Source organism: Gossypium hirsutum, chromosome A05 (assembly GCF_007990345.1).
Source record: "Gossypium hirsutum isolate 1008001.06 chromosome A05, Gossypium_hirsutum_v2.1, whole genome shotgun sequence".
In the NCBI taxonomy this organism is placed as follows: Eukaryota; Viridiplantae; Streptophyta; class Magnoliopsida; order Malvales; family Malvaceae; genus Gossypium; species Gossypium hirsutum.
Window position 1 is genome coordinate 84,188,598 of NC_053428.1, and position 18,051 is coordinate 84,206,648.

General features: G+C 34.6%; 1 long non-coding RNA gene across 1 annotated transcript; it reads right to left on the reverse strand.

Annotated features, from left to right (window-relative positions):
• Positions 1-3,452: 3,452 nt before the first annotated feature.
• On the reverse strand, positions 3,453-5,489 carry LOC121229149 (uncharacterized). The gene is made up of 2 exons (XR_005926757.1): positions 5,208-5,489; positions 3,453-3,675 (listed from the first exon to the last, which is right to left on the reverse strand). It is a non-coding gene; the product is annotated as an uncharacterized lncRNA (long non-coding RNA).
• Between the last annotated feature and the right edge of the window lie 12,562 nt (positions 5,490-18,051).

The following is an 18,051-nucleotide window of genomic DNA, read 5'->3' on the forward strand; positions in this document are numbered from 1 at the left end:
TTTAATTTAATATTTATGGTAAGTGATTGGGGTGAGTAATTAGCATTTTAATATTGAATTGAATTTATAGGAATTTGTGATTAATGTGAAATGTGAAATGTGAAATGTTAAATGTGAAATGTGGATATTGGATATTGATTGTTTTTGAAATGTGGCAATAAAACCCTATTAACTGTATCGGGCTAGGTCGGATATAGTTGGCATACCATAGGGTTGGAAGAGTTTAGGGATTACTTCGACCTCAAGTCGATGAGACATTGGGTGTCAATCTATTACTTCAGGTTAATTCAATGAGACACTGGGTGCCAATTTAATTCCGTTTAGTCTATGAGACCCTGAGTGTGAAATTATTATTTCGAAACATCCGATAAGGCACTGGGTGCCAAACTAGAGTGTTTTGGTTGGATCCGTGTATCTGTCTGTGTCTGAGTCATGTTAATAGGGGTAATTAAATGAAATGATACTACGATTGGTATTGTGAAACATTGAATGTGAAATGAAAATGAGACACATGGATTGTGCATCATATTGTGAGAAGCTATTGAGATAGCAAATTATGAGAATTGAATATGTTATGAATGATTCATTTATGAATTATTAATTGAAGGGCTATTGTTATTGTATGATTAAATGAGTATGTTATGTTAATTTTTTTAAAAAATTTCAATTATAGAAATACCACTGAGTTTTTATTCAGCGTACGGTTTTGTTTTCTATGCGCAGATTAGGTACTTAATTTTGATCACCGATTCAATATCCAACAATGATCCCAAAATCAAATGTGGTGATGTTTTTCCTTTTGTTGGCATGTATCTAGGGTGCCTAAATAATAATCATTTTGTGGATTGAATGTAAATGAGATTATAAGATAATGTTTGTTGGCATATATCTATAAGCATGTGCTTGTGTTTGAAGCCTTAATATGGTATGTTAAATTAATCCTTAAGTGTTCATGATTTACGTAAAATTTTATTGAATTTGGTGTGTTTGAAATTTGGAATTGAATGGTACTTTGATTATATGTTTTGATGATGTAATTGTCGTACCATTAAGGGTACATTGGTTAGGCACCTAGAATGATTGTTTTGACATGTTTTCGATGTGTTCGATTGTATTTTGAATTGGTTAAACGAATGGTTTTTGAGTTGCTTAGTATGCAAGCTTGCAGGGAATGGTAAACTTGTTAAAGGTACATTTTGAGTCCACACGGCCAGACACACGGGTATGTGACTTGACTGTGTGAGACACACGGGCATGTATCCTTTGTTTCTTTGAAAATTTTTGATATTTTCAGAAAAAAATTGCTAAGTACTCGGTTTAATCCCGATTTGTTTCTAACACATATTTTGGGCCTCGAGGGCTCATAAAAGGGACAATATGATTAATTTATGATATTTATGTTAAATGATATGTAGTATCTATTTTTGATCTAAAAAGTCCAGTAATGCTCCGTAACACTGTTCCGACGACAAATAAAGGTTAAGGGTGTTACAGTATACCTGATTCACCACAATGCTTCACTGAAGGAACTAGTGACAATCATACCCAGACTAATAACCTCTACTGGAATCCCAGCTCACTAGCCAAATCAATTGAGATGTACGAATATGTAGAATCAGAATTAACCAAAGAAAATAAGGAAATAGTCTGCAAAGTGAAAGTACCTAAAATAATGTCAGTTGAATCTCGATCCTACGACTTCCTAATAGAAGAGACTTGAGTTGGTCCTCTTGTCTCAACTTGAGTAGAAATAGTGTGAGCAATAGTCGCTACCCAGCTTGTCTTTCATTACCACTTCTACCTCGGCCACAACCTCTAACAGGCACGGTGTAAAACTTTGAATCTATGAAACCTTGACTCTTTTTGGACAATCCTTTACATATATTCCTTAGAGCCACATCTAAAACATCTCCCAGTTAGTTTTTGACCAGGGTGCCTATGGTCACAATGTCCACAAAATAGCTATCCTAAAACTCCCGATGTCCTACTAGTACTAATCACAACCTTTTTACTGCCTAGACTGACTCAGTTGAAACCCACGCTTATTACCACTGTAGAACCCTGAATATCACACCTTCTCTTAGGCGGTTGTCTAGATGCACCAACCAATGTCTCTTCAACAGCCTTGGCATACTCAGCCAATGTCCACTGATCACAACGACTCAGCCAATGTCTTTTCAACAGCCTTGGCTTTCTAAACCATTTCATCAAAAATCTTAGTACTTTGAGCCACCAGATGAACTCGAATATCCTGATTCATCCCAAAACGAAACCTTTTGCATAAGTCTTTCTCAGTAAGAACCATCTCAGGAGCATATGAACTGATTTGCACAAACTCTGACTTGTACTCAACCATAGTTTTACCTTCTTGAACCAGGTCAAGAAACTCACTAGTCATACCCCAAACCCGATTGGGACAATCCGACTTGAATTTGGCACGACACATTAGTCACTGAAGTGACCTAGAACACAACACAACATTTTCGCATACCATTAACTGATCGTTTTATTTTTCAAACAATGACGGGAGTCTTATGCATGCATTCAACTCATATATATATACATATACATAACTAAACAATTGAAACCTAGTCGAATATTTTTTCTAACAAAATTTACTCAAACGAGGCATAAGGGCAAAAATATCATTTCATGTCCAATTTATGCAAACACAGGTATATTTTAATTCTAAAATATTTTTAGGAACATTTGTTAAGGAATTAGTTTAATTCGACTAGCAATTCTAGGTTAATTTTAAAAAAAAATATCTTATAGACTAAAACGAAATAATGAAAAAATATTAAAAATAATCAAATTATAGAATTATAAGTATATTTACAAAATGAAACATCTAAGACCTTATTACGCAAAATTTTAAAGTATTTCGTAAACGTTTGGAACTCCAATTACATTACCAAAACCTAAGGACTAAATTACAAACATGTGAAAACATGTCATGGACAAGTAAGATGCCACATCAAGACGATGCGATGCAGTATGTCAGGACGAGCTTTGAAAGAGGTCCCTCATTGAGATGACTCAACAAAGGAAGTCACGACATCGATCCTATGTCGAGACGTTGACCGCAATTCTAGTCCGAAACTTGCATTTTTCAAGTTTAAACACTACCATACATACCATTTTGTGCATTTGAGGCAATTTCTTACTTTAAACATGTCATATTACTTCAAACAACAATTAGAATATGCTCACATACACCATAACATATCATAGCGAAATTTGACATACTATATAACCATCATGCTAGCAACCATACTTTTATTCCAAGAAATCATTACTCAACACAACAAATCAGTATCTCAAGGTTTCCTAAGGATCCTAAATGTCCATTTTGAACCATTTGGTCATTTTAAACATGCTCAAAATTTCCAGAATACTAATTTAAGGCCATTAACACTTTTTAACCATTTTACATGCCACTTTATTATATATTTATCAAGAAAACATCACATACATCCTCAATCTCATTCCCAACCATTAAAATATCCACAATCAAAGTCCAAAACATTATCAACAATCCATGAGACTAGTCCCAAAATAACAACCACATTGCCTTTATTCAAAATTTTCAAAAAAATAAAAACATACTCAACTATAATGCCTTGTGCAAATCACTTCCTTACCCACTTCACACTTCCTGATTGCATTATTTTTCTGCAGAATTTAAAAGAATAGTGTGAGCTCAAACAAGCTCAGTGACTGTTCATAAGTACCACTGAGCATACATATTAAAATAAGTTAAAAAAGAGCATATTAAAAGTAAGTACACAAACACTTTCTCATCATGTCAAAACATTATTTTAACGTTTCACTTATTCACATAAATAGACATATATTCTTTCACAAGACACTTGAGTTACAAATTATACATTCCATTTTGATATATTGGCTCCTTGAGATTATGAAACATAAGTGAACCTAATCACATTTATCGGATAAACGGATCTCCAACACACCAATGACTCAAAGAGTCTAACATGTCCTATTAAGTGTAGCCTTAAGCTAAATACTCTCCAACATATCAAACATGTCCCGTTGAATGGATCATAGCTCAACATTCCCTTATTTCTCCAACCTATCTCGGGGCCTCAGTCGCCCTATCATAAAACACAAGGATGAGTACTTACAATCATATGGTATGCCAACTATATCTAACGGTCTCAGAAGATCACAAGGCCAACATATCCACATTAACACAAGATTACTTACTATTTCATTGCACAATTCCTCTGTTTTGATCATCATATACACAACACTATTACTTTCACATAGCATGCTTATCATACGCACAATTGATGCACTTACAAGTGCTAATACAATGCTCAATGAGGGACAATATCATTAGATCACATATGAGTGATTAAAACCAATAAATCCCATAACACTTACTGACATAAACCGTGTATCACATGTTGTTTTGTTGCATCAATTACCACACCTCGCAACACATAATCACCATTTAATAAAAAAAAGAGGCACAAAGAATAGGAAAGCTTACTCTCGGGGACATAGGATAGGTGTTTAGGCTAACCTAAGCTATCGATTAACACAATGAATTGTGCATACCAACAACGACTCCAGAATACTCAACAATTTTATTTTTTTTCTTGCTAGCAAAAAACTTAAACAAGCTTTGCCTTGCTCTTAGAGGACTTCGACAGTTCTGAAACTTCATAGGCATAATACACAATACAAATCATTAACATCTGCACACACATCAGAAATCAAACAAAAACACAGATTCAATCTAGCTTCTCTTAAACAAAAAATTTTGACTAGTTTAGTTGAATCCTAAATTTCTTGATCTGAATTTTTTCCATTGCTTGGAACTTATTCTAAACTTCTAGATAATCTATTTATAATATATCTAAACCACTTAGAACCCCTAAAATCTCAAAATGGAATTTTTTCTCGGAACTCCCCTATGAGCACTTTGAAGAAAAATTATCAAATCTTTAAAAATTTCTTAATGATTTGTTAAATTAAGATTAGAATCCTCTTAATCTTATCAAATATATTAAAAACCAATTAAAAATAGAGGTTTAACTTAGAGATTCGAATTTCACCATTAATACGATCAATTTCGGCTAAAATCGTTAGATCCATAACATTCTTGATATCATGGATCACAACTTGATTTGAAAAGCTTAATAATCTTATAACTTAACAAGGAAATAGAAACTCACCTTGATTCGAGAAGGAAAATGAATTGGAGATTGAATTTCGTGAAAATCCTATAGGAAACGAATGAAGAAATGATGTTGTTCTTGATGGTTTCCTTTGAAATTGGGAGAGATTTTATTGTTTGGGAGAAGTGAAAATCAAATTTAAGAATTTGCTTGAAAGAAAATAGGCTGATTTAAAAACAATGATACAATTGTATTTGGGCTACTCCCAAATTTTACCATTTTCCAAATCATTTCCCTTTTCTGGTTAAAAGTCTTTTTCTCGTTTCTTTTTAAAATTGATTTTGTTTTTGAAAGCCGTTTAAAGGATAATATTTTTTGATTACTTAATTCTGAATCCCCAAACCTAATTTTGGCTCTAATTTCTAAAAATTAATTATAAGGCCTAAATTGATAAAACTCGGTTCACTGACATGGAACTACTAGGCCGAATTTTGAGATGTGACATTTTATTTATAGTTATTGGAACAATATATTTATTTTAATAATGTTCCAAAAATTTCCCCCTCTCATTTTTAAAATATTATAGATTTTAATAATATTGGAAACCAATCTACATAAATGAAGGTATCTTACAATTGAACATTCACTTAGTAAAAACATGTTAAAGTTAATTGAAATTGCATGGTGACATTTACTTTTTGATATGTCGTCTAAATGAAATCTCATTTCTATTTACATTAATTCTTATATCTCTTCATAGAGAACTAACTTTTCAATAGATATCTTTTCTGAATAATTACACTCTTAAATAATATCTCTTAAAATAAATATAACTATTCAAGTACATCTCTCAAATAGACTTAAATAGTTATAATTATTTGTTAAAAAAAAAGTGATATAACTCTTCGTATTTAGAAGACATAACTCATTATTATAAATAAACATAACTTGTGATTAATAATCAAAATCTATAATTATTTTATTACTTACATCCTCTCATGTACAATTTATTAGAACATTATATATATGTATTGTTGGACAACCAACTTTCTTTGAGCTACTTATGTGGCATGTATTTGAACATTGAAGTATGGAGTAAGATTCTCCAAAAAAAATGAATTTCTTTATCCGTTACGACATTCATTTATCATGGAAATCACGTTATTTATCTCACCTAATTATAAAATTTTGGTCAAATTTTATTATTTGTTTTTGTATTGTTTGTTTGTTGCACATTATACTCTAATTTTGTTATTTTTAATTAATATATTTCTCGAAATTTAAAATTTTAGTCCTATCTTGAATTACAACCGTTCAATTACATTATTTTCAAAATATTGTATCAAATCATATGTTATGTCACATTGCTTTGCTATTTTCATGTAATATGCACAAAAAAAAGGGATCATTTTAGTTCATGGATTTAATCGTTACCAATTGAGTTAAGAGCAGTTTCAAATTTTAAAAAATAAAAGGAATAAAAATGAATAAATTGGAGAATATAGACTTACGCATGGTATAGGACTAATAACAAAATTTGATCCTACTGAATTTTATTGATACCGCTTGAGTAAAATTTGTATAGAATTAAAATAAAATAAATTTAAATCCAAATCATGGTGGGTGTTCACCTTCCAAAATCGTTATATAAAAAGAAAGTGAAATTAGAGAATCTACAAGTAACTGAAACTTTTTTTTCTTCCCATATGCGATGCGAGTTCAACGATATCTTCGATCTGGATTTACAGGATACAAAGGTCAGCCTAATAAGTAATAATTTTCTGAAGGCACATGGCATTAGCAAGAATTAGAAAATTCAAACATTGTGAAAAGAAAACTAATCTTTTGTTTAAAGCAACACTTGGGTTCAAAATTACATATTTATTCTTTTTTCCAATTGTATGGCCAATTAAACAAGTTTGCTGCCAGCTAATGGAATACTTTATTGCATAACAAAGACAAGTATACAAGTTTGTAACTGCAGACTGTCCTTTTATTGTCTAAATTACAATATATGTAAATAAATGATCAAGAATTAATCATTTTGAATGAATGCTTATTATCTAATGAAGACAAACAATGAAAGGTAATATGAAGCTCCTTAGTTAAAGGCTGTGCAGTCTACTCTTATCTCTCTGTGTTTACCAGTCTTAACTCCCACCCTTCCAAGCTTCCTCATTGCTGCAATGAAGGCTTCTTTAAACTTATTTTGTTTCTTCGAAAATCGAACCACTGTTGGTCTAGATGCTCGATTAGTGTACAGCACCTCGTCTGATGTAAACAATCCCTTGTTAGCAACCAGATTCTTGAAGTACTTATTGTCAAAAGTTCGTGGGGTTACAGGATCCATGTTGATGGCGATACTGGGGTCTACATTCTGAGGACACGCTTGCTTTAATTGTTTCACGTATGTAGGATCGAGGTCGGGATCCATGGGAGAAGATGGTGAAAACGAATAAAAGCGGTTTGCCAAGTGACTGCAGTGGGAGAAGCCTACAGTATGAGCACCTGAGAGTGCAATCATATCAGTTTGTGTAGTCAATCGTAAGAAATTGATTGATGGTACTAACGTACCTCGACAAAGCAGTCATGGAAAAACAGTCGTAGTGTGGCGGGGACGGTGACGAAGGTTTGGCTAAACTTTTCCTCTACAACCTTTCTTACAATAGATTCCACATTTGGACAAGTGGAGTTGTAGAAGGCTTGAGATAATTTTCCCTCTCTAACCTGCAGAATTATGACAAGTATGAACAATGTGAAACATCTCCTAATTATCTCCATTTTCTTCCTTAGCTCGAACTTCTCTTTGACTTTCAACCTTTTCACAGGCATTGTTCATATAAGAATGATTATATATATATACAAGGAAGATACAAAGAAGTAAAAGTCTTTTGATTCTGTTATAAGTTGCTTGATGTGTTGATTAACTGGCCTAAGCCTATAAATATGTATTAATTCAAGAAGCAGCCATATTAAATGTTTTTAGTCCTTTGTTCAGAATTACTCCGTTTCTTCTACGAACGTCCAAGTGGAGAATTGCAGATGAGCTTAAACCCTGAAGTGCAAATCCCCTGCTTGTAATTAGATATGAAAGCAACACTATACTGTAGGAACAATGGCAGCAGCAAAAATCAAACAAAGTTGCAAAACAGAATTTGCAAAACTGAAGCAAGAAGTATCGAAGCAAAAGAAAACAAAGCAAAGCAAAAGCAGTGAACAAAATTGAATACTCAGCAAATTGTAATTGAACATTACCAATTTTTATTCAAAATTTGAATATATTAAAGAGTTACAAATTTTGATTCATTTGACAGTTACCTAATGACATAACTGCTCCCACTTAAACTAAACTAATACAAGCTTAAGTCAAATACAAAATAAGCTGACATATCAACTTTTACATCATCAATCCAATCACAAACTTAATCCAACTAACTTTGGAAACTAGTTAAAGTTGAACTAAACTAAATTACATCAAAACAAAACAGCAATGTCAGTTGCTTCATTTGGTCCAAAAACCATTTGTGCGCGCCAAGCAAAATGAGCTGAGCTCGATAGCTGCTGGTCTTGACAGTAGCATGCTTCTGGCTCCATGTTGCATTGCAGTCCAGCTTTTAACACTCCTCCTTGGACTGTATGCAACACATTCCAATTGCACTTCTCAAAGATTCAAATCGAGCAGCCCCTAAAGGCTTGGTTATTATGTCAGCCAATTGTGCCCCTGAGCTGCAATGCACAAGGCTGACTTCCTTTACTTGTTCAGCCTCTCTAACAAAATGCAGTTTGATTTTAAAATGCTTAGTCTTACCATGGAACACAGGGTTCTTGGCTATCGCAACTGCAGACTGATTATCCACCCAAATTTCAGTTGCTTCATCTTGAGTTTCATTAAGGTCATGAAGCAGCTTCCTTAGCCAAATGGCCTGATTAACTGTTCCTGCTGCAGCAATGTACTCTGCTTCAGCTGTGGACTGAGCAACAGTTTGTTGCTTCTTTGAACTCCAGCAAAACATGCCCGATCCAAGTGTGAAGAAGTATCCAGAGGTACTCTTCATGTCATCGAGGGATCCTGCCCAATCACTATCAGAGTAACCTTCTAATTTCAGTTCCTTCCCACTTTCAAACATTACACCAAAGTTAGCTGTGCCTTTGATGTATCTAAGGACCCTTTTTGCAGCTTTCAAATGTGCCTCATTGCAACAATGCATGAATCTCGATAACAGGCTAACACCAAACATGATGTCTGGCCTGGTTGCTGTTAGATACAACAGACAACCAACTAGGCTTCGATAATGCCTCTCATTAACCCTTTGCTGATCACCATTGCTGGTTAATTTTTCACCCTGTGCCACTGGTGTACTTACTGCTTTACAATTTTGCATGCAAAATTTGCCAAGAATCTTCAAGGCAAATGTTTGTTGGCTGATGAAGATGCCCCGATCAGACTGGTGAACTTCCATGCCAAGGAAGTAAGTCATGACCCCTAAATCTGTCATCTCAAACACTTGCTGCATTTGAATCTTGAACTCATCAATGAGCTCAACTTTGCTCCCTGTCACTAACAAGTCATCCACATACAAGGAGACAATCAGCAAGGTTTCAAATTCTGACCTCTTAACATACAGAGTAGGTTCACTAAGGCTCTTCACAAATCCAAGCTTGGTCAGATAAGCATCAACTCTGTCATACCAGGCCCTTAGTGCCTGTTTCAGGCCATAGAGGGCCTTTCTTAACTTGTACACTTTGTCTTCATGTCCAGCAACTTCAAAACCTTCAGGTTGCTCAATGAAGATCTCCTCCTTGAGAAAACCATTCAGGAATGCTGATTTGACATCCAATTGGTGAACTTTCCATTGCTTCTGAGCTGCTAAAGCAAACAGTAGCTTGATTGTGTCCAGTCTTGCCACTGGAGCAAAAGTCTCCAAGAAGTCCACACCATACTACTGACTGTAACCCTTTACCACAAGCTTGGCCTTGTGCTTGTTCAGTGAGCCATCAGCATTGTACTTGGTCCGGTACACCCATTTAACCCCCAATAACCTTCTTATTTTTTGGTCTGCTCACCAACTCCCATGTTTCATTTTTTTTGATCATTTCCAGCTCAGCTTCCATAGCTTCCATCCAGCTTCTGTCCTTGGCAGCCTCTTCAAAGTCTGAGGGCTCAATCACAGCAACATTGCACCTCTGATAGACATCAGCCAAAGTTCTGGTGCCCCTCACTGGTGTGTCATCTACAGCATTTTCACTTGGTTCCTCTTCTGTAAGCTCAGCAACCAAGTCCAACTGATCCATTTCAAACATGTTAGCTTCAGCACTATTCCAATTCCACACCTTTTCTTCATCAAATTTTACATCCCTGCTGACTAAGACTTTCTTTGCTATAGGATCATAAACTCTATAGCCCTTCTTGTTGCTGCTATAGCCAACAAAGATTCCTGGAGTGGCCCTGCTCTCGAGCTTGGTTCTCTTTTCCACTGGAACAAGAGCATAACACACACAACCAAACACTTTCAAGTGTGTTACTACAGGTTTAACTCTATGCCAAGCCTCATAAGGAGTCTTATCCTTGACTGCTCTAGTTGGCAGTCTATTGAGCAGATACACTGAGGTGTTAACTGCCTCAGCCCAAAACTGACTTGGAAGCTTGCCTTGAAATAAGAGGCACCTGGCCATGTTCAGCACAGTCCTATTCTTCCTCTCACAGACTCCATTCTGTTAAGGAGTATAGACTGTTGTGAGCTGATGATGAATCCCATCACTGTCACAAAGCTTTTGAAATCTCTCAGACACATATTCAGAGCCATTATCAGTCCTCAAAGCTCTAATTTTGCAGCCTGACTGATTTTCAGCATAAGCCTTGAATTTACAGAAGGCTTCAAACACTTCTGACTTTTGCCTCAAGAAGTAGACCCAGCACAACCTTGTTAAATCATCTATAAATAGGGCAAAGTACCTGTTCTCACTGATTGAAGGTGTTCTCATAGGACCACAAACATCAGAGTGCACCAATTCGAGCTTGTTTTGAGCTCTCCAAGCACTGTCAGCAGGAAAAGGCAGTCTAGCCTGCTTACCAAGCTGACAAACCTCACAAACATTCCCACTAACCTCAACTTTTGAAATGTAATCAACCAAATTCAGCCTATGTAGCAGATCAAGCGATCTGAAATTGGCATGGCCTAGTCTCCTATGCCACAAGTCAGTGCTGTCAGCAAGGCTGGTGTATGCCTTTCTTTCTACTTGGCTAACATCCAGCATGAAGCATCTATCGGTCATGGAGACTGAGATTAACTCCAGACCATTCATGTCTTGAACAGTACAGCAACCATCCTTAAAAACCAACGTATAGCCCTTTTCAACTAATTGGCCTACACTAAGCAAATTCTGGTCTAAGTCAGGTACAAAAAGCACATCTGAGATCAGCTTGTTACCTGAACCAGTGCTAACCAGCACACTGCCCTTGCCCTTAGCCTCAATCAGCTTGCCATCTCCAATTCTGATCCTAGAGTGGAAGCTTCTGTCTAAGCCCTTGAACAACTTCTCATCTGCTGCCATATGGTGTGAACAGCCACTGTCTAGTAGCCAATCATTGCTGGTTTTTGTTGTGCCAACAAAACAGGTTGCTGTAAACACATGCTCCTCCTGAGCTTGCATGTCCTCAGCTAGTCTAGCTTGTTGTAGAGCAGCCTCCCTTAGTTTGCCCTTGCACACCTTCTCTACATGACCAAACTGCTTGCACTTTCTGCACTGGATATCTGGCCTAAACCAGCAATATTTTTCTGAATGTGTTGTCTTCTTGCAGTGAACACATGGTGGAAACACCCTTTTTGCTTCATCTCTTCCTGACTTGGCCTTTCTATTGTGCCAAGGCTTCTTGCCTTTTGCACTCATACTTGAGCCTTCACTGGCTTTAGCCTGGAAAGCAGCTTCAAAATTCTCCTCCTGCCTATTTGCCCTCCTTTGCTCAAGTGCATACAGGGAGTTTATCAGCTCAGACAATGAAATGGCTGATAAGTCCCTCGAGTCCTCAAGTGAAGAGATTTTAGACTCAAATTTCTCAGGGAGAGTTGTAATGACCTTTTCAACAACTCTGCTCTCTGTGAAGTCCACTCCCAGGAGCCTAATGCTGTTGACAATGGCCATTATCCTGTCTGAGTACTGCTTGATGGTCTCAGACTCCTTCATCCTCAAATTTTCAAAATCTCTCCTGAGGTTGATCACTTGCTGTTGCCTTGTCTTTTCAGTCCCCATGAACTCCTCCTTCAGCTTCTCCCAGGCCTGTTTTGGTGAGTCACAGGCCATGATGCGAGTGAATATCACATCAGAGACTCCATTTTGCAAGCAGGCCATAGCCTTATGCTTATTGGCTCGCTCCTCAGCATGCTGCCTCATCTGTGCAATAGTGGGATTGGCTCTCAATGGAGGTGGTTCAGCATCATTCTCAATCACACTCCAAAGATCGTGTGCCTGAAGATAAGTCTTCATTTTAACTATCCAAATGTGATAGTTTTCTCCAGTGAACACTGGTGGAGGTGGTGGAGTGAAACTCATCTTGCTAGACTGAGTTTAAGTGCTTCGATCCTTTTTAGTTTTAAGCTTTGCTGTAGATTTTAAATTAAAATCAACAGAATGCAAGCAAAGGCCCCTCAAAGACTCGGGCTCATGATACCATTTGTAGGAACAATGGCAGCAGCAAAAATCAAACAAAGTTGCAAAACAGAATTTGCAAAACTGAAGCAAGAAGTATCGAAGCAAAAGAATACAAATCAAAGCAAAAGCAGAGAACAAAATTGAATACTCAGCAAATTGTAACTGAACATTACCAATTTTCATTCAAAATTTGAATATATAAAAGAGTTACAAATTTTGATTCATTTGACAGTTACCTAATGACATAACTGCTCCCACTTAAACTAAACTAATACAAGCTTAAGTCAAATACAAAATAAGCTGACATATCAGCTTTTACATCATCAATCCAATCACAAACTTAATCCAACTAACTTTGGAAACTAGTTAAAGTTGAACTAAACTAAATTACATCAAAACAAAACAGCAATGTCAGTTGCTTCATTTGGTCCAAAAACCATTCGTGCGCGCCAAGCAAAATGAGTTGAGCTTGATAGCTGCTGGTCTTGACAGTAGCATGCTTCTGGCTCCATGTTGCATTGCAGTCCAGCTTTCAACAGATACTGGCAATAACCAAGTCAAATCATCATTTAGCCCTTCACATGGGCCAAAAATATTATTATAATAATAAGGGTTAATACATAGAGTGCTCCAACTAGGTAACCTGTACTTATTTGATATCTAAATTTCAAACTCTGTTGGAGAAGTAATTAAAATATATTTTTATATTTAAAATAAAATATATTATTATTATAATAATATTTTTATATATTTTTTTATTTTTAATAAAACTAACAATATCTTGCATAGGATGAGTTTGAACCCTTGACACCAATAGCATTATTATTTTCACCAAAACTCTTGCTATAGAAAAATACAAATATAAACTAAAAAATGTTAGGTTTTTGAACAATTTATTTGGAGGAAGTATGAGGCTTAGTCAATAACTTGGGTAACAATGTAATAAATCTGGATAAAAAATGGCAAAAGCTTGAAATTCAAGTCTGGAGATTTTTGAGCAAACGAACAGAATCTGGCATGAACTATGAATGCAAAAAATTGAGAGAGTATTTTTCTTTAATGATTTCTATTGAAATTCATTAATTAAAAAGATGGCATAATGCCAATACATGTACGAGTCATAAGTTGGTCAGCTTTTAACATATTTATTATTTTTAGACTTCATTGTAACTTGCATCGCTTGCAGATTGTAACTTGCAAATTAGGTAAGTTGATCTATCAATCTTATCAGCACCGAATGCATTAAATACATTACCTACTTGGTTCTAATTAAACTAAGTAACAAAATATTACTTAAAGTAACAAAATGAAACCGAAATTGAACAGTAGCATCAACTTCAGTAAATGCATGTACTTTATCTAGAAATGTTACAGTAGCTTGATCTTCATACTTCATCCACATAACTTGGACTGTATGTACTTCATCCGCATAACTTATGTGGCATTGTCTGCTCCGTGCCTGTTTCATGTGCTGCATGCAGGCCAACTTCAACAAAAAACAATCGCATTGTATTCAATATTTTTAATCATATGTGTTAGATTTACACATATGCAATAACAATAATTTATTAAGGTCAAATGAAAAGGTTTTCACAGTTGGCATGAAGCATTCCAACCTTCTCTCCGACAACTAAACCATTGTTGGCAATGGCATGTTACTTGATGAAATGATTAATTGAGAAACGTAGTAAATAACTTGATAGGGCGATTAATTAATGACTTTTATTGTATGTGTCGAAACCATTTTATTTTATTTTATTTTGAAAAAACGAGCATTGACTTTTCAAAACCAAATGTGGAGTCGCCACCAATCTTTTGTTTTGGTGTGATTGGATCACCTTAATAAAATATTTTATCCCATTTAAATCAATTTTGACCTACGAAATTTGAGAAAATGGGTTCGGGAGCTGGTTACGTAAGAGGAAGGATTAGCACCATCGCTACGCCCAAAATTGGTACCGAATTGATTAAATAATGTCTTTATGTCTAAAAAAAATATTTTGAAATACGATTTCTTTTAAAACACTTGAATGACTCAAATTGGACGTCAAGATTCACTTGTTTCAAAGGAATACAGTATCACATCTAGCACGTTAGGACACGATCCTTTAAACCCTCGAAACTGCGATCAATTCTGATTTCTAAAAGCCCATACACTTGAAAATTACAAAAGGATGTTCGCTTATTTGATCCAACGAAAAAAACGAAACCCAGCACGGTAGGGCACGATTTCTCGAATTTCCAGACATTGAACATTGCCTTATTTTAGAATTTAGAAAATGCGGATGAAATTTAAAAGGAATATTTGATTATTTTGGACAAACGGAAAATCGAAACCCAGCACGGCAGGGCACGATTCCTCAAGTTCCCAAACATCAATCATTACCTTTGTTTTAGTAAATTTTCAAATAAACAATTGTAGAACTAGCTCAAAACGCATTAATTTGACTTGAAATAAAATGGAATAATTAGTTTTAAAGAGTTGAAAATTATAAAGCGACATTTATAAACCAAAAGGGAAAAATAAAAATATGGGATAATATGCATGCACAAAATACGATGATGGATGAATGAAGATAATATAACCTTATTTAATCAATCAAACCAAACAATCGAATATAATTAATCTAAGCAAAATGAAACCAATTTTCTAAGCATATATGGAGAACAATTGATATAACAAAAAACGAATAAATAACATGCGATAATAATATATAGAATAATATAAAACAATCAATACCAAATGTACAAAACAAAATAAAAATTAGAAGCCAACATGATACAAAAAAATTTTAAAATAATGATGAATTGATGAACACATAATATACATAATATATGAATTGGTCAATTGATGAATTTGAAATAATTTATATAGAAAACTAGGGATATATATATAATCGTTAAAATAGACGTTATAGAATGAAGACATTTGAATCAAATAATATGCAAGATGTTAAAAAAACATTTATTTAAAATTGACAATATTCATATAATAAAGGAGAATTTAAATAATATACAAAATATGGCATGATAGCAAAAATACATAATAAAATATAATATTAGTAAATACACATAATAGATTTATAAAACATACATATGCATAAATAGATTTAGAAATAATTATTTGTAAAAATAGCTTGAAATTAATAATGCATTTAAGATTAAATTAATCTATAAATTATATATGTACCATTATATATAAAAGCATTTAAATGAGATACTATATAAAATATTAGAAAAATATAATATAAAGAAGAATTCCAAAATAATAACTTTATAAATACAAAAATGAAGTTCCTAAAATAACTTTACATATACATAAAGCATGTAAGATTTTCCTTGAAGCAACAAAATTATATAATAAAGTAGGTGAATAAATTTAAAAGAAATCATATGTATAAAATAGCATAAAATTAATAGTATGTTCGAAATAAAATTAATTTTATCATGAATTATATAATATATATAATAATATACAAAAAAACATTTATAAAAAATATTATACAAAATGTTAAAATGATATGATATAAAAAAATAATAATGACTTTAAAACAAAACACAACTATCAAAGTACCTCAAAATAGAAAATAATTAAACAAGAATTAAAAAAATGAATGTGAAATAAAATTAAAAAATGATGAAAAATTTAATTGAAATAAAATTAAAATAAAAGGGACAATTTACAAATTCTTGAAATTAAACTGAGGACTAATGTGTAATGCGCGCGAATTCACAGGGACCAAAGCTAGAAATATCCCCGATCCTGAAGCGCTGCGCTATATCGCGGACCAAAATGAAAATACGCGCAAATTAGAGAGCCAAATTAAAAAAAATAAAGACAAATAAGGCGCAATTGAATGTTTGCGCGAGGGGAAGGATCTAGCGCGCAAATTCCCTATTTTAAACAAAAGGGCGTGGTTTTTTATTCTGATGCTAAAATCACTATATTTATTTTTCTTTCAAAGCACAAATAACCTTTTAAATTTTTAAACAAAAAACAAAACACTTCATTCTGTTTGGTTCATTAAGCAGTCGCCCAAACCACAATCAACCCGATGGCTGACGGCGCACAAATCGCGATTAGATCTTGCCAAAGAAAGCCTCGCCCACGAAGGTTCGGTAAGTGTACTCCTTTTTCTATTTTTTTTGAAAAAAAACCCTTAAAATCCTATACTATTCTGTAAAAAAAAAGCAAAATCCGACGAAAAAATAAGAGAAAACAACCCTAGCCCGAATCACCATATTTCTGAGACATATGGGCTTTCATCGGTGTTGTTTCAATCATTCTTTTCATTTTCCATGTTAAAAAATTGCAAGCAAATCAAAAGAAAAAGGGGGAAAAATATATATGATTTGAAATCACCTTTCGATAACTTTTTTGATTTCTCTTTTTTTGCTATTTAGTATGCGTATTTCAGTGTGCGTAAAAAAAATACATTGATTATTACATGGCTTTTATAGCCAAAAACAAAAAAAAAATGAAAAGAAAATACAAATTCTTTTATTTGTTCCTCTTTGTTGTGCTGTTGTTTTTGCATTTGCTTGCAGGTGCTTGGCCAGCTATGGCGTACGGAGGAGGTGATGTGGCGCGCAGTGACACGGAGGGTACAGAGCCAGGCTATGGGTGCACGGAGGCCGTACATGGGGGTGTTGGCTGCGGCGCAACTAAGGAACCTAGGGTTTCTAAAAATGTTTTGATTTTTGGCCACTTGGGCCTTGTATTGGGTTTGGGTTTAATTAATGGGCTGCTCTAATTTGGTTTGTTTTTTGTTTAGTTATTTTCTGTTTATTTGCTTTGTCTTGGGCCCGGGCTAAATTGGCCCATTACAGCTGCCCCTCTTTGCTCATTGTCGTGTAACGAGAATAGAGCAAAGACTTCAAAGAGGACCAATTTTACCCGGTCTCGCCGAATCATAACTTCTTTAGTGCTTTTCTTCTTCAAGGTAACTTTGTTCCAATCCTTTGCAACTTCAGGGGTATAGGAATTGTTGCTCCGATCTAATCCGCTGCAACTGCTCCACTGCAACTTCAGGGAGATACGGTTGTGTATTTTTATCCTGCTCTACTGCAACTTCAGAGAGATAAGGATTGTGACTTAGATCTGCTCCACTGCAACTTTAGGGAGATAAGATCTGCTAACTTCAGTCTGCTCCACTGCAACTTCAGGGAGATAAGACTTGGGTAATGTCATCCTGCTCTACTACAACTTCAGAGAGATAAGGATTGTGGCTTTGATTTGCTCCACTGCAACCTC